At 49.7% G+C, this 27,068-nt stretch overlaps 1 protein-coding gene across 7 annotated transcripts in view; it reads left to right on the top strand.

Moving 5' to 3' along the window:
• The window catches only part of CLMN (calmin), a 115,513-nt gene that overhangs the window by 28,868 nt on the left and 59,577 nt on the right, over positions 1–27,068 (top strand). Inside the window, exon 1 of one of the 7 annotated variants that reach the window (XM_072839815.1) lies at positions 22,729–22,880. The exons of the other annotated variants lie outside the window; for them this stretch is intronic. The gene's annotated coding sequence lies outside the window, so the exon portion shown is untranslated. Of the gene's footprint in view, positions 1–22,728; positions 22,881–27,068 lie in introns of those variants that run through there. 7 annotated transcript variants of the gene reach the window in all.

Genomic DNA, 27,068 nt, shown 5'->3' with positions numbered 1-27,068 from the left:
GTTCTCCTCCTCCACGGGCACTTGAACGTGTCTTTCTGCGTGTGTTTATAGACCGTGGGGTAACTTAACAAGGTCATACTGCTCAGAAGGGACAGGCGAGGGAGAGCTGGGATGGGGACGCGGGTCGGCCTCCAGGGTCTCTCCTTCCATCTGGTCAGCTTGTGTCAACTTCCCATAGGTCCCTAAGCGCTGGCTGTGTGCGCGTCCTAGGCCATGCAGGCCAGACAAGCACCTGGCTCTTCTTCCAGAAACATCCTGGGTTGTTTTTTGTTTTTTTGTTTTTTTTAAGATTTTATTTATTTATTCATGCAAGACACAGAGAGAGGGGCAGAGACACAGGCAGAGGGAGAAGCAGGCGCCATGCAGGGAGCCTGATGTGGGACTTGATCCCGGGACCCCAGGATCACACCCTGGGCCGAAGGCAGAAGTTCAGCCCCTGAGCCACCCAGGTGCCCCTCTCTGATTGAGTTTTTTGATTAATACCCACTTCCCCGTGGCAAACAGGGGCCACGCACCTTGCTTATCATTGTAGCCTCATCCAGGGCCTGGAGCATAGTAAGTGCTTAGCAGATCCCTCTAGAATTCACTTTCGGTTGACTTTTGGTTCTTCAGCCGGGAGGCTGACCACTCTCCTGGCTGTTTGGGGAGGGGGTTGCTAGGAGGGGTGCGTCCCCTCCTCCCCTTCAGCACCCACCCCCTCTATTCTTAGGGCAGGTGTGGACAGCACCTGCTTCCTCCGTCTGTGGCTGACCCCCCTCCCCAGCAGGGCTGGGACTGGCTCCTTCCCTGTTGGCTTTCTGCAAGCTTTCGCTGCAGCATTAGGGGAGAGACTAAAGAGGGAAAGGGGCTTCCCCCCCCCCCCCGCCTTTTTTTTTCTTTTCCACTGTCTCCTTTCTCACCATTTCCAACACCAGGTTTCTCGAGACCGTAGGTTTGTCTCATGGCCCTAGGGAGGGAGGGAGCGGCCTGGAGCCCGCTCAGCCTCTCAGGGAAAAGCTCAGCCAGGGGATTTGTTGTTGCCACGGATTTATTTATTCATTTCACAAACCAGACGAGGCCACGTTGGAGGCAGTGCACCAGCTTGGCTCTGCCCTTGTGCGCTGGCGCTGGGGTTTCTATGGCTTCCTCCGGCCCTCAAGGTCAGGCACCCAGAACCCCCTGGAAACTGCTCCTGGCCTTGGGTGCAAAGAGGCCGGTGAAGACTGGAGCCTGGTAGGCTTCCCAGGAGGGCTTCAGAAACGTATATGCTTATTTGATTTGATTTAAAAACAAATTAGAGACATCGCGGGAGTATAGGGTGGGGGTAGGCAAGGAAAGCAAGCTATCTTCCAGCCCTTTCTCTGTGACATCATTATTGTCGTTTTATGTATTTATTTGAATCGTCTCTCAAATACATTTATTTTTGTCCTCACAGCCACGAAAGGCTACGTGCAAAACTGCGTTCTGCTCTGTGTCACTCACCTACCCCATTTTCCTGCTCCGTGCTTGCTCCTGTCGGATCAGTTCGATGGCTGGTTGGGGGCGATGGGGTTGAATTAGCCAAGCCCTTGGAGACGCACAGACTACACAGGGACTCCGGGCCTCCTGTCCCCACGCCCCTGCTGGTGTCCTGTGCTCCCACAGGCCTGTCCTTTCCCAGCCTTATCTCGCCCTCCCAAGCTTGCTTGTGTTAATAATCCTTGACGATGTCTCGCCAGCTCCCAGCAGATCCTGGCTCCTGGGAGAGCTGGTGTTTTCAGTGGGGGGCACGAACTCGGTGACCACACCCGCCCTGCCCTGCCACCAGCCTGAGAATCCAGGGAGCAGGTGCAGAGGGTCCTCCCTACCCCCCCCCCCCCCCCCCCCCCCGAGAGGGCAGAAGCGGGGAGCTGTTCTCACGCTCTTGACCTGAAGCTATTTAAAGTCAAGGGCACAGGCTCCCAGGAAGGAAAATCAATGTGTAGGGCTATGGCTCCTACTGCCCAGGGGTCGGGGTGGGCGGGGTCCTGGGAAGGCAGGCCTCCTCGCATTACTGGTCTTTGTTTGTGTTGTTGTTATTTAAACCATTCTGGGGAAGGTTATGAAATCTCTGGAGCCTTGTAAAAATAGCATGCTTTCCGGTTTTAAAAGTAGTCCTTGTACCCTGGATAAAATATGGAAAAATACCCAAAATATAAAGATCTTTGAAAACAAATATCATCCCAAATGGCACCACGCAGAGATGGCTACCATTAGTGTTTTGATATATTTGCTCTTCGGGCTTTCTTTTCTGTAAAATGCATTGATGGCTTTAATTTAAATGTCATTTAAATTTTTTTAATTTAATTTAAATTAAATGTCATTACACGCTGCGTTCTGGACCTGCAGTCTGGTGCCAAAGTCACTGCTTAGTGATCGTAGGGCCTAGTGGTGTTGAACTAATGTTGTTTGCTCTCTGTGCCTCCACCGCTTCACCTGTGAAATGGGCCTGTGGTTGGTCCTTCCTCACAGGCTGGCGGCAGGGCTCAGCGAAGTCCTGTGACTACACGTCCAGCCGTGGGGACTCAGTGACCTCGAGATAAATGCTCCTAGCCACCCGTAGCGATTTCAGCCAATTGTACATATAATTTTGGACGCTTCTTTTTTATTCTGTATTATGCTCTTAGAGTTTTCCCGGGTCTGAAATGTCAGGTGAACATTATTCTGTGGCTACAGTAGAATCATGATGTCTTTAGCCACCGTTTGCAATTCGGTTCTCTGCTTTTTCACTCCTTCCTATGCGTCCTGTGATGGTGAATCTCCTTGCACGCTGGTTCTCACCCCCATTTCTGATGATCTTTTAGGACAGACACGGAGATGTAGACATACTGGGTCACAGGCTATGAGAATTGATTTCTGGGGCCCCAGACAGAGATCAGATTGCTTTTCAGAAGGGTGATAGCACTCCGTGTCCCCCCCACCCCCGCCTGATTTGTTGGGGCCTCCCTCCCCCTCCCTCGCCTGGCATTCTGGTTGGGTTGATGTTTATTTGCAAAAGCCATCGGTCCTGGCCATGCCTGTCACCAGGAGCCTCTGGGGGCGAGAGGCGGCTACTCTGGCCAGTGACATTTCCAGGGAGGATGTGGGTGGCCGGGTTTTGTGTTTTTGGCGTAGGCAGCCCGCAGTCCCGGTTGTCAGGCAGCTCTGAGAAGGGCAGGAGCTGTAGCATGCAGATCGGTGTGGGCGGGAGGAGGAATCTGTTTACGGAGCCATCGCTAGGCTGCTGGGCCCCCATTTAACACCGTCCTGTAGCAGGTGGTTTCCTGGACGGCGAGCCACGCCCCAGACGGACAGGAAAGCGCCACACCTCCCGCTCAGCTTGGGGACGTTTGGTCAGTAACCAGGGACACCTCCGCCCCTCCTGTTCTGCTGCGGTCAGCTAAAGCCTTCTCCACGGCGCTCTCTCTCTTGTCCTCGTTCTTTTGGGGAGGAAGAAATTCGGAATTCGACTCCAGCTCAGAGTCTAGCAGGTGCCTAGGAGGGTGTTAATACTGAGGATGCTAACCGCAGCGTCCGTAGCTGGTAGTTCAGAGAGCCACGCTCTTGCCAGGCACGGACTCATGTGACTTGGGCTGCATCCAGGGAGGCTCCCGCCTTGTTTCTTTTTTTTTTTTTTTTTTTAAGATTTTATTTATTCATTCATGAGAGACACAGAGAGAAGGTAGAGACATAGGCAGGCTCCTTGCAGAGATCGCGATGCGGGACTCGATCCCAGAACTCCGGAATCACACCCTGGGTCAAAGGCAGACGCTCAACCGCTGAGCCACCCAGGCAGCCCTCCCGCCTTGTTTCTCGGCACCCTGCTCCTGGGCCTGGGGGGAGAAGGGGCTCCTCCCACCGCAGACTCTCCCATTTTCACGCGTTTCTTAGCTCCTGCATGTTTTATTTTATTATGATTTTTTTTTTAATTTGGAAAAGCAACATGTTTATTTGGGAGCAAAACCCTTTTTTAGTGAAGTGCATAAAATTCACCATGTTAAACTGTACCAGTCAGGGGCACCTGGGTGGCTCAGTCAGTTGAGCGTCCAACTCTTGGTTTTGACTCAGGCCGTGATCTCAGGGTCCTGGGATCGAGCCCCCGTGTTGGGTTCTGTGCTCAGCGTGGAGTCTGCTTGGATATTCTCTTTATCTCTCTCTCTCTCTCTCTCTCGCTGCCTCTCCCCCTGCTCATGCTTTCTCTCTCTCTTTCTCAAATAAATGAATCTTTAAAGTACACAAACCAGTGGCATTTAGCATGTTTACATTGTTGTCCATCTATATCACCTCTCTCATGTTCCAAAACATTCTCATCACCCTCAAAGAAGATCCCCTTGCCCAATAGTAGTTTCTACCCATGCCTGCCCCAACCCCAATCCCAGTAACCATTCATATTTTCTATCTGTTCTGGATACTTCATATAGATGGAATCATACAATATGTGGCCTTTGTGTCTGGCTTTTTTCATTTTGCATGATACTGTCTGGTTTTTGTCCATGCTGTCATATGGATCAGCACTTCATTCCTTTTTTATGGACAGATGACGTTCTGTGACGTGGCTATCACCTTTCCCCTCTGGATCCTTCCGCCTCACTGTCTGGGACTTAGTATTTCAGGGTGAATTGCAGACCTTGCACCAGTTCATCCATAAATATTTTAGTATGTTTCTTAAAGAGATAAGGACTCTTGAAAAAGCGTGGCCACGACACCATGGATGACAGTGTCTGCATATCACCAAACAGACAGAGGAAGAAGCTTTTCAGCCTGGCCCTTGGCCCCCAGGCCTGCCTCGTCTTCTCTCCTCCTCCTCCCACGGATCAGAGATCTCGAGAAGACTTCATCACGTGGTCCCACGTGGATCGATTGCTAGCGGCTGTCTGGAGTGCGCAGCACAAGAGGGTTTTGAGGTCAAATCCGGGATCAGTGGGAAAAGCGTGCCGTGGTTCATTAGCGGTGCCTGCCTTGGGCGTGGATAGAGCCTATGCCTTAGCCACAGATCCCGGAGATTGTCTCCCATTTACCCAGGGACCCAGTCACCCATGCGCCCTCTCTGACAATCCACCTGCCCCCAGGCCCGCACCCCACATCTTGTCCTGTTTAATACCAGGCTCCAACGTACGCTCCTCTGAAAGACCTTCTCAGTTCATCCAGTCATTGTTAACCTTTTCCTCCGTTGGACTTCATGGGTCCTGTCTTATGTCTCCAGAGGGGGGAAGGCATGTTCCCCTGTTCACTCAGTGGTTACCAGGCCCTGTGTCAACAGCACAGAAGAAGCGGTACTGTTTCCCCGAAACCCCAGCATTCAGATGTGGGTCCTGCCTTCCCGGGCTGATTCATTCTCCACCCCCCCTCCACACACACACTTGAATTTCATGCTCTCATTTCCTGAGAAACTTCTTGAGAGGATTCAGTGACCTGAAGGAGTGATTCTTTTTTTTTTTTAGATTTTATTTATTTATTCATGAGAGACAGAGAGAGGTAGAGACACAGGCAGAGGAGAAGCAGGCTCCTTGCAGGGAGCCCAATGTGGGACTCGATCCGGGGACCCCAGGATCATGACCTGAGCCCAAGGATGACGCTCAACCACTGAGCCACCCACGTGTCCCTGAAGGAGTGATTCTCATGGGTATAATTTCAGGCACCCATTAAGGATGGGGAGTTTTAGGGTTTAATATTCCACCCAGCACAAAACTCCGAAAGCCATGGCATCCTGCAATAGAAGACAGCCCCGGAGTTGAAGCCTCAAGATTTGCTCTGGCTCAGCTCCGCTCTGTGATCTTGGGGTGGGGTGGGGGGTCATTCTTCCTCCCCTGGTCCTGGTGTCATCCTGTGTACACAAAGGCTGTGGGCTCCGTGGTGGGTGATCCCTCGGCCAGCCCTGCCTGTGACCACTCCACTCCTGCTCCAGCAAAGAACAGGCTAGACCTGCTGAGGAGAGGGCTTTACGCAGAGAGGAAGCGGAGAGGTTGTTGGAAGTTGCCCCGGTTGCGCCCCTCAAGGCGCTGTTCTGGCCTCCCGTACGTCTGGCCGCCCCTACTCAGGACTGTAAAGCTGCCGGTGCCCAGGTGGGAAATGCCTTGGAAGTCGGGGCCTTGACTCTGCCCCTGGGGTGGGATCTTGCCTGGTGCCAGCATACTGGACTCAGCTGCCCATTGGAGCCTGCCCCCCCTTAGTCCCTGCTGCCTTGCAGTCAACTCTGAACAAATCATCAGCTCTTTCCTCAGATCTGACCCCTCCTGCCTCACTCCTAGCTCCTGACCTTGCTCAAGCCCCCAACACTCATGTCTGGATTCATCGTACTTCCTAAATAGCCCCCGTTCCTGTCTCCTCTCCATATGCTGCTGCCAGGGTGACGTTCGTAAGCATTAAGTCTGAATCTGGCCATTTCCCATGGTTCTCTAAAAAGTCCAAATCTCAGTACAAGGAAAACCATTCAAGATCTGATTTTTGCCTTCTACCCCTCCTCTGCTCCTGCAGAACCAAACTGGTTTGTGCTTTTTTTGCACATACTGTTTCCTGGAGATTCTCTTCTCCAGCAGCTGTGCCTGGTGAACTCCTATTCATCCTTCAGAACCCAGTTCACATATTGTCACCTCCCATACAGCTGGTGCTCTGAGGAAAGTTCCTAACCATGCATGATCGGGGAGGGACACACAGCCAAGTCCAAAAGGCGTGGCCCACAGCAGGTGAGAATGGAGCCATTCTTTGGCAAATTGGGGTTGGTGGAGCAGGTGCCTACCGCTTCTCTGTCTCCCTTCATCTGCCAGTGTTGGGTGGCCCGTCTCTGTGCCAGAATAGCACGTTGTCACAAAGGATCATGGGAGATTGCAAGTCAGGTTTTCTAAAACTTGCTTCCAACTTTCCCTACGTAGATGGCATTGAATGGGACCATCTGAATCTCAAGCCAAGGAGTGTTGTCGTAGCAGATTACAAGAAATGTCAGAACTGCTTCCCAGTGATCGACTTGATTCTGGCTCTGTGGACTAGTAGATCACACCTGTGGAAGCATGAAGCACCTGGCACCTTATTTCCCTCCAGGCCTGATGGAGCACCTCTGAGCAGAGACCACTTTGCTTTTGCAAGCCCAAGGGATCCCTGCATACAGAGGTGTCCTACTGATGCTGGCAGTGCCACGCTGCCCCAGAACTTTGTCCAGGGAAGTACCTACATATCCATAGTGCCACCAGGCATCACCTCCTCAGGGAGCCTTCCTTGATTCCCCCAGTCAAGGGGGTTAGGAGCTTACCACCACCAGAGCTTGTAGCTGGGCTTCTTCGCCTCTAGACCACGAGCTCCTGGAGGGCAAGGATGGTGCGTTTTCATCCTATTATTTCCTGTGTCTAACACAGTGCTGTGCACAGAGGTAGTACTCAGGGTTTGTTGAATGAATGAGTGAATGGTCACTCACTGATCCTTCTGGATTTAGGGGAGACCCATCTGGGTCCTCTGCCATCTGAGTCCCCCACCCCATCTGACTCTCCTCTGCCAACCTGCTTCTCTGGATTTTGCCCTCATTTCCGTATTTCGGTCTTTCCTTTGTTTCTCTTCTCTTGATTAGCCTGACCTTCTCTAGGCCCGGCCTGAACAGCTGTTCCACAGGGTCTGCTGCTTTGTATTTGAAACATCAGAAGGGAAATAAGCGTGTCTACGAAGGTTTCCATCAAGAGGAGTTTGTTTGAATCATTAAGAGATAAGCTTTCGTTATCTAGAACCTTCTCTGTCCCAGTGACCGCTTCAATGAAGTGCCATTCCTTGAGATGATTCAAAGGGGGTTGCAGATGGGCCGTGAGCTTGCATCTAAATCTTTCCTCCTGATGTGTTTGCGTTGCCAGAATGTAAATTAATCAGGAGCCTGATAGCTCCACTTGGTTATTCTTCTTTGGCCTGGCCTCGGTCCCTGTCTGTAAGATGTTCACGGTGGCATGGGACGGGGAGAGGCTTCTGGGCATTTGGCAAAGGCTTCTTGGCACAGTCCATTTTATTCTGAGGCCACCTTGGATGCCTGCCCAGATAGCCAGCCCGTGGTTATAGGGGCTTGCTCTGCCAGGAAGGGAACAAAGGGTCCCAGTAGCAGGGGCCTTGGCGCTGTGACAAGCCGCTCCCTCCTGTGTTCCCATATTCCTGGCACCAGAAGAACCTGTTCAGGACCCTGGTGTAGGTTCCCCCACCAACTTCCACCTGCCAGGACGGGATGGTAAAATTGACCCCCCAGAACTTTTCTTAGAGCTCCTATGCTTTTTGCCACTTGTTCACATGGGGCTTCAGACAAGGGCTGCACGTTGTATTTGGTTGCTCTGTCTCCCAGATCTTTTTAAGTTAGAGGTGCTTTGTGGTGGGGGGAGGAGGGCTTGGAAATTCTCAAAGGGTTTCCGGGGATGGGGTCCCTTCCCTGTCTCGCCCAAACTCCTGGAGCTTCTCCTTTCTGTCTGTACTTCCACCTTTCTTGACAAACAATTCCTTATTCCTCTATTTATTTTATTGTGTCCTAAACGTCCCCTCAGTGCTTGTGGTCTGAGCTAATCACAAGGATGTAGAGGTGAGTCTCACCAAAAAAAACCTATATGAGGAGCCTGGTATCTGTCAGAGTCTGTTCAGGGGTGTGTGTGTGATCACACAAATCTGGTGTTCCTTGTTTCCCTGGGGTCTTTACCCGAATGTTACCTTCTTAGTAAGGCCCTCCCTAGACAGTGTACGTTTGTATGTATTTTTAAAGATTTTACCCATTTATTCACGAGAGACAGAGAAGACAGAGACAGCCCCGATGTGGGGCTCCCTGCAGAGAGCCTGCTTCTCCCTCTGCCTGTGTCTCTGCCTGTGTCTCTGTATCTCTCATGAATAAATAAGTAAAATCTTTTTTAAAAACCAAGGTTTCTCGACTTCAGTGCTGTGGACGTGATAGCTGGGGGGATTCCGTGTCATTGTGGGGGCTGCCCCATGCATCTGTAGGATGCTGAGCAGCCTTCCTGGCTTGTGCCCTCTGGATGCCAGTAGCACCCTCCCCTCAATTGTGACCATCAAAAACACGTCTAGGAATTCCCAAATATCCCCTGGGAGCAATATCGGCTCAGATTGAGAACTAATTTATTTATTTATTTTTTACATTTTTTTTTTAATTGGAGTTCAATTTGCCAACATATGGCATAACACCCAGTGCTCATCCCATCAAGTGCCCCCCTCAGTGCCCATCACCCACTCACAAGAACTCATTTAAATATAAATTGGGGAAAATAAAAATCACCCATTGGCCACCCATTTCCACCCCTTGCCCTTCCTCCACCCATAATCTCCATCCCCCTTCCCGATTTAAAAAATATTTTCTCTTTAGCAACCTTATTCCCTCCTAACAGAGTAGACATTTTACATATTTATGCTATGGATTGTTGGCTTCTCCATACCAGGCTTGACGTGTCATGCGTCTGGGATTTTTGTCTATCTCGTCTGTAAGTTAGTTACCCATCTTTATGGTCTCCTGGACCACTGTCTGGCCCGTAAGAGGGATCGTAAATGTTGAACCAACAAGGGACTGTTCAGTGATCCTGCAGGACACACACAGAAGGAAGCAGGAGGTCAGAGTGTCCCCTCCGAGGAGCCACACGAGGCTGGAGCCTTCCTTCTGAGGCAGCATGCTGAGTGTGCCCAGCTCCTTGGCGGCTCAGGACACGCTTCCCTCCCAGGCAGTGGCCAGGACTATGTGCCTGAGGAGCCCTGGAAGTGCTGGGCAGGGGTGAGTGTGCTGCCACCACGTGATGACACAGTGACCGCTAATCACGAGGCCATGAGTGCAAGGTGTGGGTGGAGGTGGCAATTAAAACACCAGCTGACTTCATGGTTCTGGGCATGCCACGTAGTTCTGGGAAGTTTGTGAGGTACAGTTCGTGCAGCATGGGGCCTGATGGGGCAAAAGAAAGAAAACAGACATTGCCAAGCAGATCAGAGGCAAGAAAGGCCAGAGGAGGGAGGGAGAGCTCTGGGTGTGCAGGGGACGAAAAATGATAGTAGTTGGGAAATAGAAGAATCGTAATGAAGGATAAATGGTGGGCAAGCCAGAGCCCAAATGATGACACCCAGAGACAGGGGGCAAGGCTCTTCCTCGCCTTGGTCTGCCACAAACACACAGAGAAGGGGTAACACAGCTACAGCGGGTGGAGGGTTCCTGGTTGGACAGCTCAGATCCGAGGGAGCCAGCGTCATCTATGAGGTTTCGGGAGGATCCTATAGTGGCCGATTGTAGGACCGGCTCTGGCAAACAGTGAGGACTTGAGAGATTGTTAGCTGTTTTATTGCTATTGACCTAAGGTGTGTAGTCGGAGGGGGAGATGGGGTAGGTGAGGGCGGAGGCAGGATGTGTAGGACCACAGGTCAAATACACGGGCACTTTCCCTGCCCTGCTTCCCCACCCCCCGGTGGCGGGCTGAGACATTCAAGGCCATGACCCTCCCCAGATGCTCCCATGGGCGTAGGGCGCACAGGACAAGGGTGATTGTCACCGACCTGTCACAGAAACCCCTGAGCCTCTCGGGGCTGTTCTTTCTGACCACCCCTCATTGCATTGGGAGTATTACTTATTTAGGGGTGAACCAACCTCAGATCGGGGTGTCAGGCCCCCATCAGATGACAAAGCCGGCCACGGGCAGCAACTAGTTACAGGTGAACTGTAGTCTCATAAATGCCGCTGCCTCCCCCTCGCTGATAAGCACATGGCCCGACACCAGATGAGGGATCCTCCCACGTAGGGGTGAGTAATGGATGAGCCCGCCCAGATGTCCACAGGGTCTGAACGTCCTCTGGGGCTTTCCACAGGCTGGTCCCTCTCTCTGGAATGTTCTTCTCACTACCCTCTGCAAGGCTGACTTCTCCCCACCCTTCAGGGTCCAGTCCATTGGAGTATGCTAAATTGGGGGCAGGTGGCATGGGTATACATGCATTTGTTTATAAAAGTCTAAAATATTTCCGGAAGAAATCACACATGGCACGACTAAATTATTTGCTTTGGGGAAAGGCAATTGACTGGCTGGAGAGAGGGAGCTCACCTTTTATTTATTTATTTATTTATTTATTTATTTATTTTTATTTTTTGGGAGCTCACCTTTTATGATCTTATTATTATTTATTATTTTATTATTCACTTTTGTTATACATTTTGAATTTTGAGCCAAGTGAATGTGTATTCAAATTTACATTAAAATAATGGAAGGTTTTCAATACTTTGGCCCTAGGGTTTTATCCCTGGAGCCCTATGAACAATGTACAGTTATTTTATTGATTAGTTAGTTTGAGTTTGGGTTTTCATCTCTCCCTCTAGAATATGAACCCCGCACGGGCAGGGCTGTGTCTGCCTGGTTCTTCAGAATCGGGGTCAGGGCTGGGCACGCAGCCTGATGGAGCCGTTTGGTAAATTGAGGAAGAATGAACTGATGCAGGACGTATGGCTGGTGATTGTAGCAGTGAACTTGAATCTCTATCCACCAGACTCTTTGAATGCTGCCCCAGACATCAAGGAGCATCAAGGTCACACAGACATCTGATGAGTTTAGTGCTGAAATGCCTGAGTTTCCTGGCCCCCTAGCACAGGGCCTGGCACATAGTAGGTGGGCAGGACAGCTCTGTTGAATGATGCATGGATGGCTGATTGTTGTTCCTAGACCCCCACTGAGGTTGGGGGTTATGTGTTCCAGCAGCTGGCGTTACGTTAACACCTCCCCATTTCCCTAGAGTGGCCTCCTCCTCCCTCCTGCCGCTTCACTACCAGTGGGCTGAGTACCTCACTCTACCCAAGGATGATCCCTGTTTGACATTGTGGCATTTTCCTTCCCATGCCTTTTTCCATTCAAATATTTATGTTTTTCTTTAAAAGAAGACAGGGTTAGTGCTTATCAGCAAGAGAAGAGATAAAAAAAATCATGCTTTAGTTGAAATAATACACGGTAATAATTTTTTAAAAGACCACAGTATTGGGACTCCTGGGTGGCTCAGTGGTTAAGTGTCTGCCTTCAGCTCAGGTCGTGACCCCAGGGTCCTGGGATCGAGTCCCGCATCGGGCTCCCTACATGGAGCCTGCTTCTCCCTCTGCCTGTGTCCTTGCCTCTCTGTGTGTCTCTCATGAATAAATAAAATCTTAAAAAAAAAAGAAAGACCACAGTATTGATACACACAATAACATGGATGAATATAGAAAACATTAATGGAGCAATAAAACAAAAGACACAGAGATGATGTATTATGTGATTTCATGTATATGAAGTTCCAGAACAAGCAAATTTAATCTATGGTGATGAATGTCACAATCATACCTACCTTTGTGGCCAGGGCTAGGTGGATATGGACGGAGAAGGGACACAGGAGAGCTCTCTGGGTCATAGAAATATTCTGTATTCTTGGTCTGGGTGGTGGTTATACAGATATATACATGTGTTAAAATTCGTGAGGCTCTCTATACACTTAGCTTTTGCATGTTTTATTATGCCAAATTATGCCTCAGTTGGCAGAAATTAAGAAGAGGTTTGTGTCCTGTTCCTGTTCTGTTCCCTGATACTTGCTCTCAGCTTTTGAAACAGTCCGCTGTGCTGTAGATCTGCAGCATGATTTTAGTGGCTGCATAGCATTCCGTTGCGTGGGTGTCATTTGTATCTTCAGACCAGCTTTGTTCCTAAGTAGAATATCCTTTTGAAATGATGTAAGAGAAGGGAGGGGGTGCCCGGTATCTGTGGTATTGTCCTTGTGCTTCTCAGGGATGTGGTCTCTGCAGACAGGACAGGAGAACACGGCTATTGTGCTGGGATTCAATGTTCAGAGTAATTTAGCTCATCAGGAATCACATAAAAATGCAACAGGTGTCTTCAAAATGAAAAACTTTTGTGCTCCAAAGGACACCATCAAGAGAGCAAAAAGACAACCCAGGGAATAGAGAAGATATTTGCAACTCCTCTAACTCAACAATAAAAACACAAATAACCCAGTTTTAAAAATGGGCAAAGGATTTAAATAGCCAGTTCTCCAAAGAAGATGTACAAATGGTCAATAAGCACATGGAAAGATGCTCAGTATCATTAGTTATTAGGGAAACGGTTGAGAAACCACAGTGAAATACCACATCACACCCACTAGATGGCTAAAATTAAAAAAAAAAAAAAAAAAAAAAAGACAGTAGCAAGTGTTGGCAAGAATGTGGAGAGATTGGAGCCCTCATACACTGCCGGTGGGAATGTAGAATGGTGCAGCTGCTTTAGAAAACAATCTGGCAGCTCCTCAAAATTTCAGTTACCATAAAAATCCAGCAGTTCCACTCCTCGGCATCTACCCAAAAGACGTGAAAGCATACATCTGCACGAAACTTGCACATGCATGTTCACAGCAGCTTAGCAGAATTACTCAAGACATAAAAACAACCCAGATGTCCATCAGCTGACCGGTGGGTAAACAACATGGTGTCCATGGGATATTACTCAGTGCCGAAAGGGAATGAAGCATGGTTCAAGGTACAGCATGGATGAGCCTTGAAAACACTATGTTGAATGAACGAAGCAAATCACAAAAGGCCACCTGTTAAGACTCCATTGATAGGAGATGTCCTAAATCAAGAGAGAGAGTATATTAGTGTCTGCCTGGGGCTGGCTGGGGAGGTGGGGGTTGAGGGGTGATTGCTAATGAGTGTAGAATTTCTTTTGTTGCATATTCTAAAATTAGATTGTGATGTTTGCAGGACTCCATGTGCACACTAAAAACCACTGACCTCTACTTTAAATAGATAATGGCATAGGAATTATATTTTTAAAAAATGAGTAAGGCACTTAGCAGATATGAGGAATTAATTTTTTTATTAAAAACATTGAATTAGATGATGATGGTGGGAAGATGGTCAGTAAAGATAGTGACGTCTGGACTGTGGCTTGGCAAAGAGATGTGGCATGTCACATTGGGGAGGGTCCCAGGGATGACCTGCCTCCTGGGCTCAGCCCTCCCTGTGCTGGATGTGTGACCCTGTCCAAGTCATCCTACATTTTTGGGTTTTGTTTACTTACATTAAATGGAAACCTGTGTTAACTGCTGTAACAGTTAAACCTACACACTGCAGTGGTTTAACATAGCAAAAGCTAAAAGTTGATTATTTTTATTTCTGAAGTATAATCAACGTTCAGTGTGAAATTAGTTTCAGGTGTACAACCTACTGATTTGACAGTCCTGTGCATTCTGTAGGGCTCAGCACTATAAATGTAGCTGCCATCTGTCACCATGCAACCTTATTACGTTATTGACCATATTCCCTATGCTGTACATCCCCGTGACTTATTTATTTTATAACTGGAAACTTGTCCTTCTAAATCCCTTTTATCTATTTCTCCCATCCCCCCAACCACCTCCCCTCTGGCAACCACCGTTTTATTTGCTGTAATTAAGAGTCTGTTTGGTTTTATTCATTTTGTTTTTTAGATCCCATAAATAGGTGAAATCATAAGGTATTTGTCTTTGTCTGATTTCACTTAGTGTAATACCCTCTAGGTTCACTCATGTCACAAACGGTAAGATTGCATTCTTTTTTATGGTATAATATTCCATCGTATGAATAGCCCACATCTTCTTTATCCATTCCTCTTTGTGGACAATTGGGCTGCTTCCATATCTTGGCTATCATAAATAATGCTCAGTAAACATGAGGGTGCATAGATCTTTTGGGTTTTTTTTTTAAAGATTTTATTTATTTATTCATGAGAGACACAGAGAGAGGCAGAGACACAGGCAGAGGGAGAAACAGGCTCCTCACAGGGAATCTGATGTGGGACTCGATCCCAGGACCCTGGGACCACGCCCTGAGCTGAAGGCAGACGCTCAACCACTGAGCCACACAGGTGTCCTGCATATATCTTTTTAAATTAGTGTTTTTGTTTTCTTTCCAATACTCAGTAGTGGAATTACTAGATCGTATGGTATTCCTATTTTTAATTTTTTTGAGAAGCCTGCATACTGTTTTCCACAGTAGCTGTACCAATTTGCATTCCCGCCAACAGTGCAAGAGAGTTCCTTTTTTCCCACATCCCCGCCAGTGCTTATTATTCCTTGTCTTTTTGATGCTAGCCATTCTGACAGGTGCGATGTATCACTGTGGTTTTGATTTGCATTTCTCTGATTAGTGATGTGGAACATCTTTTCATGAGTCTGTTTGCTGTCTGCATGTCTTTGGGAAAATGTTCAGATCTTCTGCCCATTTTTAATCAGATAGTTTATTTTGTCTGGTGTGCAGTTGTAGAAGTTCTTTATATATTTTGGCTACTAATCCCTTGTCAGGTATATCACTTGCAGATATCTCCTCTTGTTCACTGGGCTGCCATTGCAGAAGTTAATTTCTTACTCATGCACAGTCCACCTTATAACCGTGCATGGGATGAGAGAGAACAGGGGAGGGTGTTATGGCCAAGCTGGAAGCGACACACATCCTTCACCCCATCCCGTTGACCAGAACTCTATGACATTGACCCTATCTTGATATAGGGGCCTGGAGATACAGTTGCCCCCTGGGAATGTCTCCACACTTTGGAGGGAAGCATGAACCTTCTTGGGCAGGCGGCTGGGCTCATGGATCCAGGAGGGGAGCCTGGCAGAGGCTCAGGTTGATGGGACCTTTTGACCAGTCAAGAGGCCATATTATTATTCAGTTGGACCATGAGAAGAAGCCCTTTGGTGAATTGGAAATCAAGAAATGAACACAAAGCACTCTAGCCTTAATCATGTGTCATGAGCTGGGATAAAGCCTTCTGGGTCCTGAGGGTCAGACCATCTGACCCCCTTTCAGATCTACCAATCAGAGGGGAAGCATGTTTTTACAAGAACACCTATAGAGTGCCGAACCACAGGCCTGGAGCAGCTGACGGGCTCCCCCTTCACTCTGGTCTACAGCTGAGGCCTAGATGTGACTGTCCCATGCAGGACTCTGGTGTTTCATGTGCCAGCGGCAGCTTCGCCCATGGCCTGCGTGTGAGATGCGTTCCACAGGGAGTTGGCTGCTCGCCCCTTGGAGCTGCCAAGAGGCTCGTGTTGTGAGGTGGTTGCTATAGAGAAAATCTGATTATATTCAAAATCAAAGTCATTAAACCAGAATGTTCTTTTTCCTCTAGGCTAGAGGATGTCACAGGGAGGCCCTTCCTCCTTCTGCCTACCCCAGGCTATTGGAAGGTGTATGTTCAATAGTGTGTGTCTGAGCAGGAAAAGAATGCCTTGTTCTTTTGTGATCCCAGCCAGCAGCTTGAAGTATGATTCACTGAGAGGTGAAAATGAGATGCGGTGATTGCAAATTATTGCAGATTGGAGGTCTGATACACAGGTAGTGTATCTCCTCCCCTATTCATACCTGTGTGTCTTAGTCAGGGTTTTCCAGAGCAAAAAGAACCAACAGGGCATATATAGAGAGACAGATTTATTTTAAAGAATTGACTAACACGATTATGGAGACAGGTCAGTCCAAATTTGCAGCATAGCCTGGCAGGCCAGACACCAGGAAAGAGCTGCAGGTCAAGTCCTGAGGCCGTCTGCTGGCCCAATCCCTTCCTGCTCAGAGGGGCTCACTTCTTATTCTAGTAAGGCCTTCAACTGATCGAGTGAGGCCCAAACACACCATGAAAAGTAATCTGCTTCCCTCAGTCTATTAATTTAAATATTAATCTCATCCAGAAAACTACTTTCACAGAAAACAATCCAGAATAACCTGTGACTAGGGTGCATGGCCTAATCAACTCAGCAATAAAATTACCCATCACGCTGTGTTTAATCCAGACATGCACACAGAAGCGGCAGGTTGACCTGCAGAATGCATGGGTGCTGGGAAGCCAGGGTGTGAATCTTTCCAGCCGAATTTTCTAGGGATGTGACTTGAACCTCTCTAAGCCTCTGTAAAAGTACCAGCCATTTATGGGGCCTGAGCGTGGTGGATTCGTGATTCTTCCCAAGTTTAAAGACAGGGCATTTGGGGATGCCTGGGTGGCTCAGGGTGTGATCCCAGGGTTCCAGGATCGAGTCCCACATGGGGCTCCCTGCATGGAGCCTGCTTCCCCCTCTGCCTGTGTCTCTGCCTCTCTCTCTGTCTCTTTGTCTGTGTATCTCTCATGAATAAATAAATGAAGTCTTTAAAAAAAAAAATAAAGACAGGGCATTTGAAGGGAACTGTCCTAATGCCAGACTGCTTGGAGTGGAAGAGTGGGGTGTGGAGGCCAGCTCTGGCCCAGGGGTCCCAGACCTCCCACCACCACGCATCAACCTGGGTGAGGATTGGTTAAGTATGATGCAGGCGTGTGCGTAGACCACCAAACACAAGACTGGCGTCTGCCCAGCTCAGTCATTAACAGGTTTCTTTGCCAAAGGGCCCCATTAGGAATGGTGGACTTGCCATCTAGGGCCAGGTGATGATGGTGACAAGGACAGTGACAACCCACCTTCGCCAGGCATTTGCCTGAGCCCTTCATGACATGAGCTCACTTAGTTGTCACAGCAGCCCCATGAGGTGGGCACAGCGATTCCCCCCATTTTCCAGGAGATCAAGGCTCAGCTTAGGTGTCTGCTTCGAGTCTCCTCCTTCACCCGCACAGCCACCTCACCGCCCGTCGGGCTCCGTCAACTCGGGCTGCTCCGACGCACTCCTACGGACTGGCTGGTGAACAACAGAAATCCATTTCCCCTGGTGCTGGATGCCGGAAGGCTATGATCACAGTGTCTGGTGAGGGCTCGCTCCTGTTTCATAGACGGTGCCTTCTCGCTGTGTCTTCATGAGGAAGCTCTCTGGGCGCCCCATTTTTAAGATTTTATTTATTTATTCACGAGAGACACAGAGAGAGAGGCAGAGACCCAGGCGAGGGAGAAGCGGGCTTCCTGCGAGGAGCCTGGTGCAGGACTCGATCCTGGAACCAAGTTGGAATCACAACTTGAGCCAAACGCAGACACTCAGCTGCAGAGCCACCCAGGTGCCCCTCTGGGGCCCCTTTCTCTAAGGGCATTGATCCCATTCATGAGGAGTCCACACTTATGACCTAATCATCCCCCAAGGCCTCACCTCCTAAAACCATCACTTTAGGGGTTAGGTTTCAATATATGAATTCTGGGGAGATACAAACATTGGTTCCTAACACTGGTACCACCCCCCACCCAGCCACCCAACGAGGATATGCAGTTACTCTATGGGATCTGTGATCCCATTGCAAATACATGCTGTGGCTTCGATGCTGAATTCTGACTTTGGGGTGAAGAGAGCAGATCTCCCGGCCTCCTCTTTCTGGGTCGCACCACAGCCCTTTCTCTGGATATGTGTGGCAGCACCATCCTCCCATCCGTATCTGGGTCATGCAGTCCTGCCAGGTACCTGGTCCCAAGGAGCCACATGTCCACTGCCAGCAGCGGAGCCCGGGATGGCACCCACTGCATGGTGATTAAGGGCCGGGTTTGCTTTCCACCTCCCAGAAGGGCCAACTGTGTGTCCCAGGGCCTATTCCCAGACTTCCTAGGCCCGATCTCATCTGGATAAAGAGGCTAAAGAGTAGCACCCACCTCGAACTTAGCAAGATTGGATAAAGTACTATCACAGTGCCTGCCTGGCGCACAGCAATAGCTCAAGAAATGGTATCTATCTTTTTAAAAGATTTTATTTACTTATCCATGAGACACACACAGAGAGAGGCCGAGACGCAGGCAGAGGGAGAAGCAGGCTCCATGCAGGGAGCCCAATGCGGGACTTGATCCCAAGACCCGGGATCACAACCTGAGCCAAAGGCAGACGCTCAATCACTGAGGCACCCAGGCGTCCCTGGTATCTATTTTTATTAGGCATTTAATAAATACCAAGTGGATATCTCTTGGCTGACACGCTGCTCGTTCTAGATTATTTTTCAGGCCATAGCTTGCTGAGCTGTCCTCTGGTCACTGAAATGTATTTGTCTTTTATGGAGGGAGGTGGGGTTGGCTTTCCGGTGAGCAGAACAGCTAGAGAAAAGCTCCGTGTTCAGTAGCCAGGCCAAAAACTGGGTTAAGCACGGGGCACGTTCAGGGCCCTGAGAAAAGTCATCTTCCAGAGAGGCCCCCAGAACCTGACTGAGAATGGCTTTCATGCCTTTGAACAGGTGACGACTCTTGATTGCAGGCACCCCACGCGACTCAGGGAGACACGTGCAGAGTGCATATTGACTTCCTGGGGTATCTGGGGACACAGACTGGCCCAGCCAGTATCTATTTTTTTTTTAAGATGTTATTTATTTATTCATGAGAGACACACAGAGAGAGGCAGAGACACAGGCAGAGGGAGAAGCAGGCTCCCTGTGGGGAGCCCGATGCAGGACTCAATCCCAGGACTCGAAAATCACGACCTGAGCTGAAGGCAGATGCTCAACCAGTGAGCTACCCAGGTGTCCCCATCTAGGCTTTTGATGCTGGTTCTCCTGAGCCATAAGCTGAACATAATACTCAGAGGAGAAACTCCCAGAAAAGGCATCTGGGAGAGGAAGCAGGTTGTCAGGATTCATTCCTTCTTTGAATGATGTTGATGGGTGCCCTCCGAGGCCAGGGCAGTGATGGCTTCCGGGTCCTTGCTGCAGGTGGGGGGGCAGTGGGGATCCTCACAGACCTTCATGGGGGAGCACACCTGTAGGTGGCCACGGATGCCCAGAGTTGGAAGAGCCACCCTGCCCAACAGCCACCGTGTGCTTTGCCTGGTCCCTCTGCAGAGACACGGGGCTTGGGGACCTTGGTGACTCAAACTTTTGAGAACGTAAAAAGGGGATGCTGTTAATTCTAGTCGACACTCCTTAGCCACTTGTCTCATCTTTGCAGTTCACACACTCACTACAATTATTTGTAACCCTAAAATCAATAGTTGTGGCGCTTTCCTGGTCCCTTGCAGATACGCAACCAGTGGCACGTGGCCCCAGTTGAGTCAGAGCAAAGTGACAGTGTGTCTTCTTGTTTCAGCTCTCATCCCGTAAACAAGTGTCCTTTTCGGGGTCCAGTCAATGCCACATTTTCAGCATTTTTGTGCTTTCTGTTGGTGATCTGGCTGTTTAAAATGCGCCCCCCCCCCCCCTTGCTAAAGCGCAAGAAGGCTGTGACCTACCTTACGGAAAAAAATGCTTGCATTACATAAGCTTTGTCTCGGCCAGAGTTATGGTGCTGTTGGTCAGGAGTTCAGTGTTAATGAGTCACCAATATCCAGTTGACCCTTGAGCAACACAGGAGTTGGGGGGCTCATGCCTCCTGCAGTCAAAATCCCAGTGTAACTTTGGGCTCCTCCTCCCTGCCCCTGCAACTTAATTACTAATAGCCTGCCGCTAATGGGAAGCCTTATCAGCAACCTAAACAGTTGATTAACACGTATATTGTATGTTATATGTATCCGATGCTATTATCTTATAATAAAATAAGCTGGAGAGAAGAAAAATGTCGTTCAGCAAATTATAAGGAAGAGAAAATACCCTTTCAGTACTGTACTGGATTTACTGGAAAAAAAAAATCTGCGCATAAATAGATTCCTACAGTTCAAACCCGTGTTGTTCAAGAGTCCACTCTATGCTAACTAAGGTGTCTTCAGACAGAAATACACCTGAAACCAGGTATGGATTGATTGGTCAACAAAAATGTCGCGGCCCGGTGTTTGCAGGAAACTAATCCTGCATTTCTCCTGCAGCAATAATAGTTCATATATAACTATTAATAATAGTTCAGTATTTGCTAAGTCAGTGTTCGTGGTGACTTTCTAGAGCATAACGGCCCTGAATAATGAGAACCAACTGTATTTTCTTTGGTCAGTAGGGATAAACTGGATCATGTAATCAATCACTCAAGACCGATGCAAAGCCACCTCCTCCAGGAAGCCTCCCATGGTCTCTCTAGCCTCTAGCCTCAAGATCTTTCCCCTAGCTTCTTTCGCCCCCAATATGCGTATCATTGATTTAGCACATGACCGACTGCAAGATACTAGTCATTATCCCCACACGTTTATCTTACTGTGTGACAATAGCATGAGCTCCCTGAAGGCTGGGAATGTGTTCTTTATAAATCTTTGGACCGGACTCGTAGTAGGCAATATGATGAGTGTTTGATTCTTTCCACAAATATTTGAGTCATTCATTTGATTTCTCTGTTCGATTCCTTCTTTTAATGAATGACTACATGCAGGACTGAGGGAAGGAAGGAAGGAAGGAAGGAAGGAAGGAAGGAAGGAAGGAAGGAAGGAAAGAGGGAGGGAGGCCAAGTGCCAGGTACCCATGGGATGAGGAAGCCGTTAGTGACAGAATTTTGGGTGCTGCAGTAGTGGGGAGCAGAAAGGAGGCGCCTGCAGGGTGGGCATCCAGGGAGATTGGACAGCTGGGTGGAGGAGTGCAGGGAGGGTGTTCCAGGCAGCAGGAACAAGCACCTGCAAGGGTCCAGAGCCATGGCAAGCAGATGTGTTAGGAGCTGCAAGGATGTGCAGCAGCGAAGGGGACACGGTCCAGGGTGGGAGTGGGGAGCCAAAAGGATGGGTGCAGCTGAACAAGCAGCGGGGCCAGGGCCGGGGGCCATGTATTTGCACAGGGGTGGCCCTGAGTGACAAGAAGCCTTTGAGGGGTTTAGGTCCTCGGTGGTTTGCAGTCAGACATGATTCCTTTGTCCTTAATTAGCTTGACAGCACATGTGGGTACCGAGCCGGGTTACCTGTGCTGTGCAGACAGGTGGGAGGGCTCAGAGGCATAAGGCAGCCTGGGGGGCTCTCACCTGGGGGGGCTCTCACCCAGGAGGGGGGCGAGACGCACACCTCTTTCCCAGCCCCTCCAGTGAGGCATTACAAACAGGATCCCCAAACAGATCAAGATCTTGGTTTTCTGGCCCACTCCCAGCGGCTCCGTGGGAACCACAGCCATCTCGCTTCCTCTGAAATGTTTCTTGAAACCCCAGGGGGGCCGGGGCCGAGGTGGGGGCGGGGTGTCCTTCCCTGTCCTTGTGGAGTTCGTTCTGGCACCTGCCAGGCTTTTCCATGCAGCGTTTCCTCCCTGCCCCGGGCCTGAGGTCAGGCCTGGGCAGGGGAGCCGGTGGATGGCCAGGGTCCAGCCTGCACTTGAGCTCTCCGGCTCCCAGCCAGACACACACACACACACACACACACACACACACACCCTCCTCATCTCTCCCCCTGCTGCCTGCAGGAGGTGCTCCCTGAGTGTGGCTCCCTCTCCTTTACAGCTCGCCCTCCTGGCTCCTCCGGCCTCTGCCCCCCCCCCACAGCCCCTGAACACACACATCACAGCCCACACACACCCCCTACACCCCACAAGTACTACACACCTCCCCACACACCCCACATACCCTCCATATACTACACACACACACACACACACACACACACACACACACACACGAGATGCATTCTATTCCCTGTGAGTACCAGCCCCCACATGCTCCCTTCTCCTCAGAGATATTTCCTATCAGGACTTTCTTTTCCGAGGCTCACTGTGTTTATGGGGCGGCCTAAGGGTTCTGGCCAGTACCTGTTAATGTCAGCCACATGGACACCCACTGGTGCTTGAGGTCATCCTTCCCTCCACCTTGGGCTCTTTGGGCGTATCCAGTGAACCATGCACCCCTCGTTCCCTCTTCTCTTGGGATGAGCCAATACCTGGAAGTTTTTGTCCCTGGTGCAAAGAGACCCAGTTGGCTTTACTGCAGGCCCTTCAGATTCGAGCAGTCTTTTCAGGAAAGATGGACATGTGTCAGCTCCTTAGAACATGGTTGTCAAGGAAACAATGGGATTCCTTGAAGAACTGGCAAAGGAAAGAGAACCTCCTGGAGTTCTTGGGGGAGCATTATTAGAACATAGGTAGCCACCCCTGAAGGCATGTGATACTGCTGTTGCCGTGATGTCTACTTTTTAATTCTCATCACCCCCGCCCCCAGACACTGCGGGGCCACAGGTATTGTTTTAATGATTCCACAGATGGAAAGGATGAATCTCCAAGAGTCTAATAGTTCTCTAGAGCTGCTGTAACAAAGTGCCACAGACCGGTGCTTTAACAATAGACATTCATTTTCTCACAGGTCTGGAGGCCAGAATCCAGGGTCAGCGTGCCGTCAGGGTTGGTTCCTTTTGAGGTCATGAGGTCTGAATCTGTTCCAGGCCTCTCTCCTTGGATTGTAGACAGCTGTGTTCTTCTGTGTCTTCACTGAGTCTTCCCTGTGTGTGTTCAAGGATACCAGTCATATTGGATTACTGCCCCCTACCATGACCTCATTTTAACATGACTACCTCTGTCAAGACCCCATCTCCAGTAGGGTCAGTTCTGAGGTACTGGCGGTTAGGACTTCAACATATGAATTTTTGAGGGAACTTAATTCAGCCCATCGTAGAGCATTTACCCTTGACCATATAGCTGGGAGGTGGTGCTAGGAGAAGAACCGACTTTTGCCAGACTCCAAAGACCACCCAACAGCAGCCATCTTGGAGAGGGCTTTGAGGGGTGGTTGGGGTTGTGGGGAAAGGATGGAGAGCTGAGCCCGCCCATCCCTGCAGATGCCTTTATGTGCTTGACTCTGAGGACACCCCACTGTCCAACCAGAATGACCCGTAACGTTAGTCACGGAGACTGTTCTTTCTGTTGCACGTATCCAAGGTTATGTTGAAAATATGAAGAAATTTGTGGGTCAGATTCTAGTTGGGAAACTTTTTAGCAGCATGGCCTTGGGCATGCATCCCAAGCAATGAAGACATTGGTGAGATGCTGCCTGCCTATTGGGACTCTTGGTGACAGGTGACAGAAACCTAACTGGAACTCACCTAAGTGATAACGGGAGTAAATTTGCTTATGAATTTCAAGGAGGAGATACTGATCAGACCACTGACCAGGCAGGGATGTAGCCGGGGCCCAGGAGTAAAGGAAACCAGGACTCAGGCATCAACCATGATTTCACTCTCTGCATTCTTGGGAATAAGCCTGGGTGGCTCCATTGGTTAAGTGTCTGATTCTTTATTTCCACTCAGATCATGATCTTGGAGTCATGGGGCTGAGCCCTGTGCCGGGCTCTGTGCAGAATCTGCTTGTCCCCCTCCCTTGGCCCCTCCCCCTGCTCACTTGCTCTCTCTCTAATAAATAAATTAATTAAATCTTAAAAAAAAAATTCCCTCCTTATTCTCTGGATCAACTTCCACCACTGAGTGGGAAATATGACCACCATGAACCCTTATGTTCAAATCACAGCTCCAGTCCTGAGAGAGAGATCTCCCTGGTGGTCTCTGTAGACCCAAGTCCTAAGCTCCCAGGGAAGACGCTCATTGGCTCAGCTGGGGTCCCGCGTCCTCCAAGGCAATCTGTGACTGAGAGGGGCTGGGTTCTGATGTGTGGTAGGGTCATGGCCTAGGATCTGAGGTCCCATAGGACAGGGTAGCTCCATACCCCTCAGAGCCACTGGCAGTGTCAGGGGAGCAAGGAGGCAGCGTCGAAAATAGGGAGCTCCCCACCCTGACAATTAAACAAGATGGTGCTCATGAGCCTTCTGAGCTGACTGCTTGCCTCTGGAAATGTGAGTTCCCTTCTCCCTATCCACCCCTTATGTAATTCAAGTGAATTAAAGGAGATTAATTTGAATTAATGGGGTGCAGGTTAAAGTATGCCTTAACATTTAAGCACATAGTTATTCTATTAACCAAATATTTTAAATGGCCGGTGCTGGGTCTTTGTCGATGAATAGACACCTTCATTTAGGGTTGGCGTCCTTCACATCCAAGAGAATGACTTAAAATCCATTCCTTATAGAGAACGAAGACAGAAAATGAATAAAAACAGTAGCGAATGGTTCCTTGTCTAGACGCAACTGGCAGCGGGTTCTGGACAATTGTTTAATTGGATGAACAAAGTATAAATCATCTCTTTTACTCTTGCCTTTGCCTTTGGTGTACTTCTCAAATTCTAACCAGTGTAGACTGCACCCCAGAATGAAAGATCGCACGTTCTAATTTAAGGAGCCCATGTGAAGAACGGCCTCATTGTATATTTGGTCCAAAGGAAGCCCTTGGGTGGCATTCAGGGCTCTCACCGAGCGCCGCTCCCCCCCCCCCCCCCCCCCGCCGTGGAGCTGGGCTTAGCCTGTCTCAGAACCCACCATTCGTTATTATGATCATTACTGTTATCCCACTTCCCTGCCTGGTGGGGTCTCCCAGGACCTGCAAGTCCCTGCTACAGCTTCATTTCCCACCGGGGGACATTGCTGAGGCTGGTGACCCGGTCCCCCAGCAGAGTCCTTGTCCTGCCATCCAGCAGGCTGTGGACCGGGACTCTGTATTTGGCAGTTTTTCTCGCAGACCAGCAAAGACACATGTTGTGTCCAGTGCATTGTTCATTTTCATCTGTACTGAATAAGGGACATTGAGCCCCGAGCTACATGGTGTGCTCTGGCCATTTAAGTGTCTTGAATGATTGAGAGATGGGCGAGAAGAGAGGTGTTGGGGGCACAGGGAGTGCTCGGCCAGCACAGAGCAAACGCCCTCCCCTGGGCACAGCAGGTGGACTATGCCTCCAAGCCAGCATCTTCTCAGGGAGCAAAACCGTGTTCATAAAGACAGCACGTTCTCAGCAGCAAGCACTGCAATTATCTCGTAGATCACAAAGCGACTGGTTACAATTTCCTTGGGCGAGAGTCATGGTCTTACAATACAGCACGAGTGTAAAATGACATAGGGAGCATCGTGCAGTCCTTCCCTGACCACAGAGGAGTTGGTGGTGGGGGCTCAGCACCCTGGGCGCCAGAGCCTGACCACCTGGGCTCAGACCACAGCATCCCCACGTCCAGGGAGTGCGACTGTAGCCAAATTACCTGACCTCTCTGTGCTGGTCACCAGGGGTAGAAGGATTAATATTAAAAGTGTTAATTTAGGTGAAGTGCTTAGAATAGTCCAGCCAGAACTGGCTATGACGACAGACATGTAGACTGAGGCACCCATGAGCTGGCCTCTGGAAAGCGCTTCACTTAGTGCCCCACACAAGCTCCTGTTGTCCCCTCACCCTTTCCAGTTTGGGTGGTTGGGGGCGACAGTGGGCATGAAGCTCAGGAGGGTTCCTGTTGTAGAAATTGCCCGGGGTCACCAGACTGCAGAGGTTGAGGGGAACAGGCCACATTTCCGACACCAATTGCACGTTCACCCTCTGGTTTGATAACTCCTTAGAAAGACCCAATCCCCACTGAGAGCTCTTACACTCACGTTACTCTCCTGGCACCGATGTGTGAGGTACACACAGAGCATCACCATCAGAGAAGCTGATGCACAATTGAGGCAAAATTGATTGATTGACTGATTACTCTCATTGTTGAACTCAGTCTCCAGCCCAGCTGATACCGCGTGACCACCCTAAATTACACGGTTGGGGGGCACCTGTGTGGCTCAGTGGTTGAGCATCTGCCTTGGGCTCAGATCGTGATCCCGGGATCCTGGGATCGAGTCCTGTATCGGGCTCCCCACGGAGAGCCTGCTTCTCCCTCTGCCTGTGTCTCTGCCTCTCTCTCCGTGTCTCTCGTGAATAAATAAATAAAATCTTTTTAAAAATAATAAGTAAATAAATCAATCACACGGTTGGCCTTCCCGGACCATGGCCAGCCCTGCACTGAGATCCGCTGTGCTCAGCCCTGCCCTCTCCAGGCACACTCCTACTGCATATGAAGATCACCTCCCAGAAGCCCAGCATGAAGGCCAGGCCTCTCTTTGGTCAAGGCCAGAGTCTACCCTGCTTGGAACTCATGGCTTTGGCTGGTCTGGTGGATATAAACGTGCTCATTCTGGCGCAGGCCTGGGGCCGTCCCATGTGCAGGCACGACCATGTGTCAGTTGTAAGCACTTTATAAACACCAGCTCTCATTTCATCCCCATGCCAACCACATGGTGGTGTAGACAACTCCCCCCCACACACACACACGTACACACGCACATTATAGATGGGGACGGCGAGGGGCGGCCCCTTGCCCCGTCACAGAGCTAGTAAGCAGTGGAGCCAGACTGCCTTGCCCCTTATAGTTGGCTACTCGTTTTTAAACTTTTAAAAAACATTAATAAGTTGCTGCCCTACTTCAGATGGCCTGTCCAGCACCCCCTGGCGTTCCTTTGCTAATTTCCGGCT

This window comes from Canis lupus, chromosome 9, assembly GCF_048164855.1.
Source record: "Canis lupus baileyi chromosome 9, mCanLup2.hap1, whole genome shotgun sequence".
NCBI lineage: Eukaryota > Metazoa > Chordata > Mammalia > Carnivora > Canidae > Canis > Canis lupus.
This window is presented reverse-complemented; position numbering and strand designations above follow the sequence as displayed.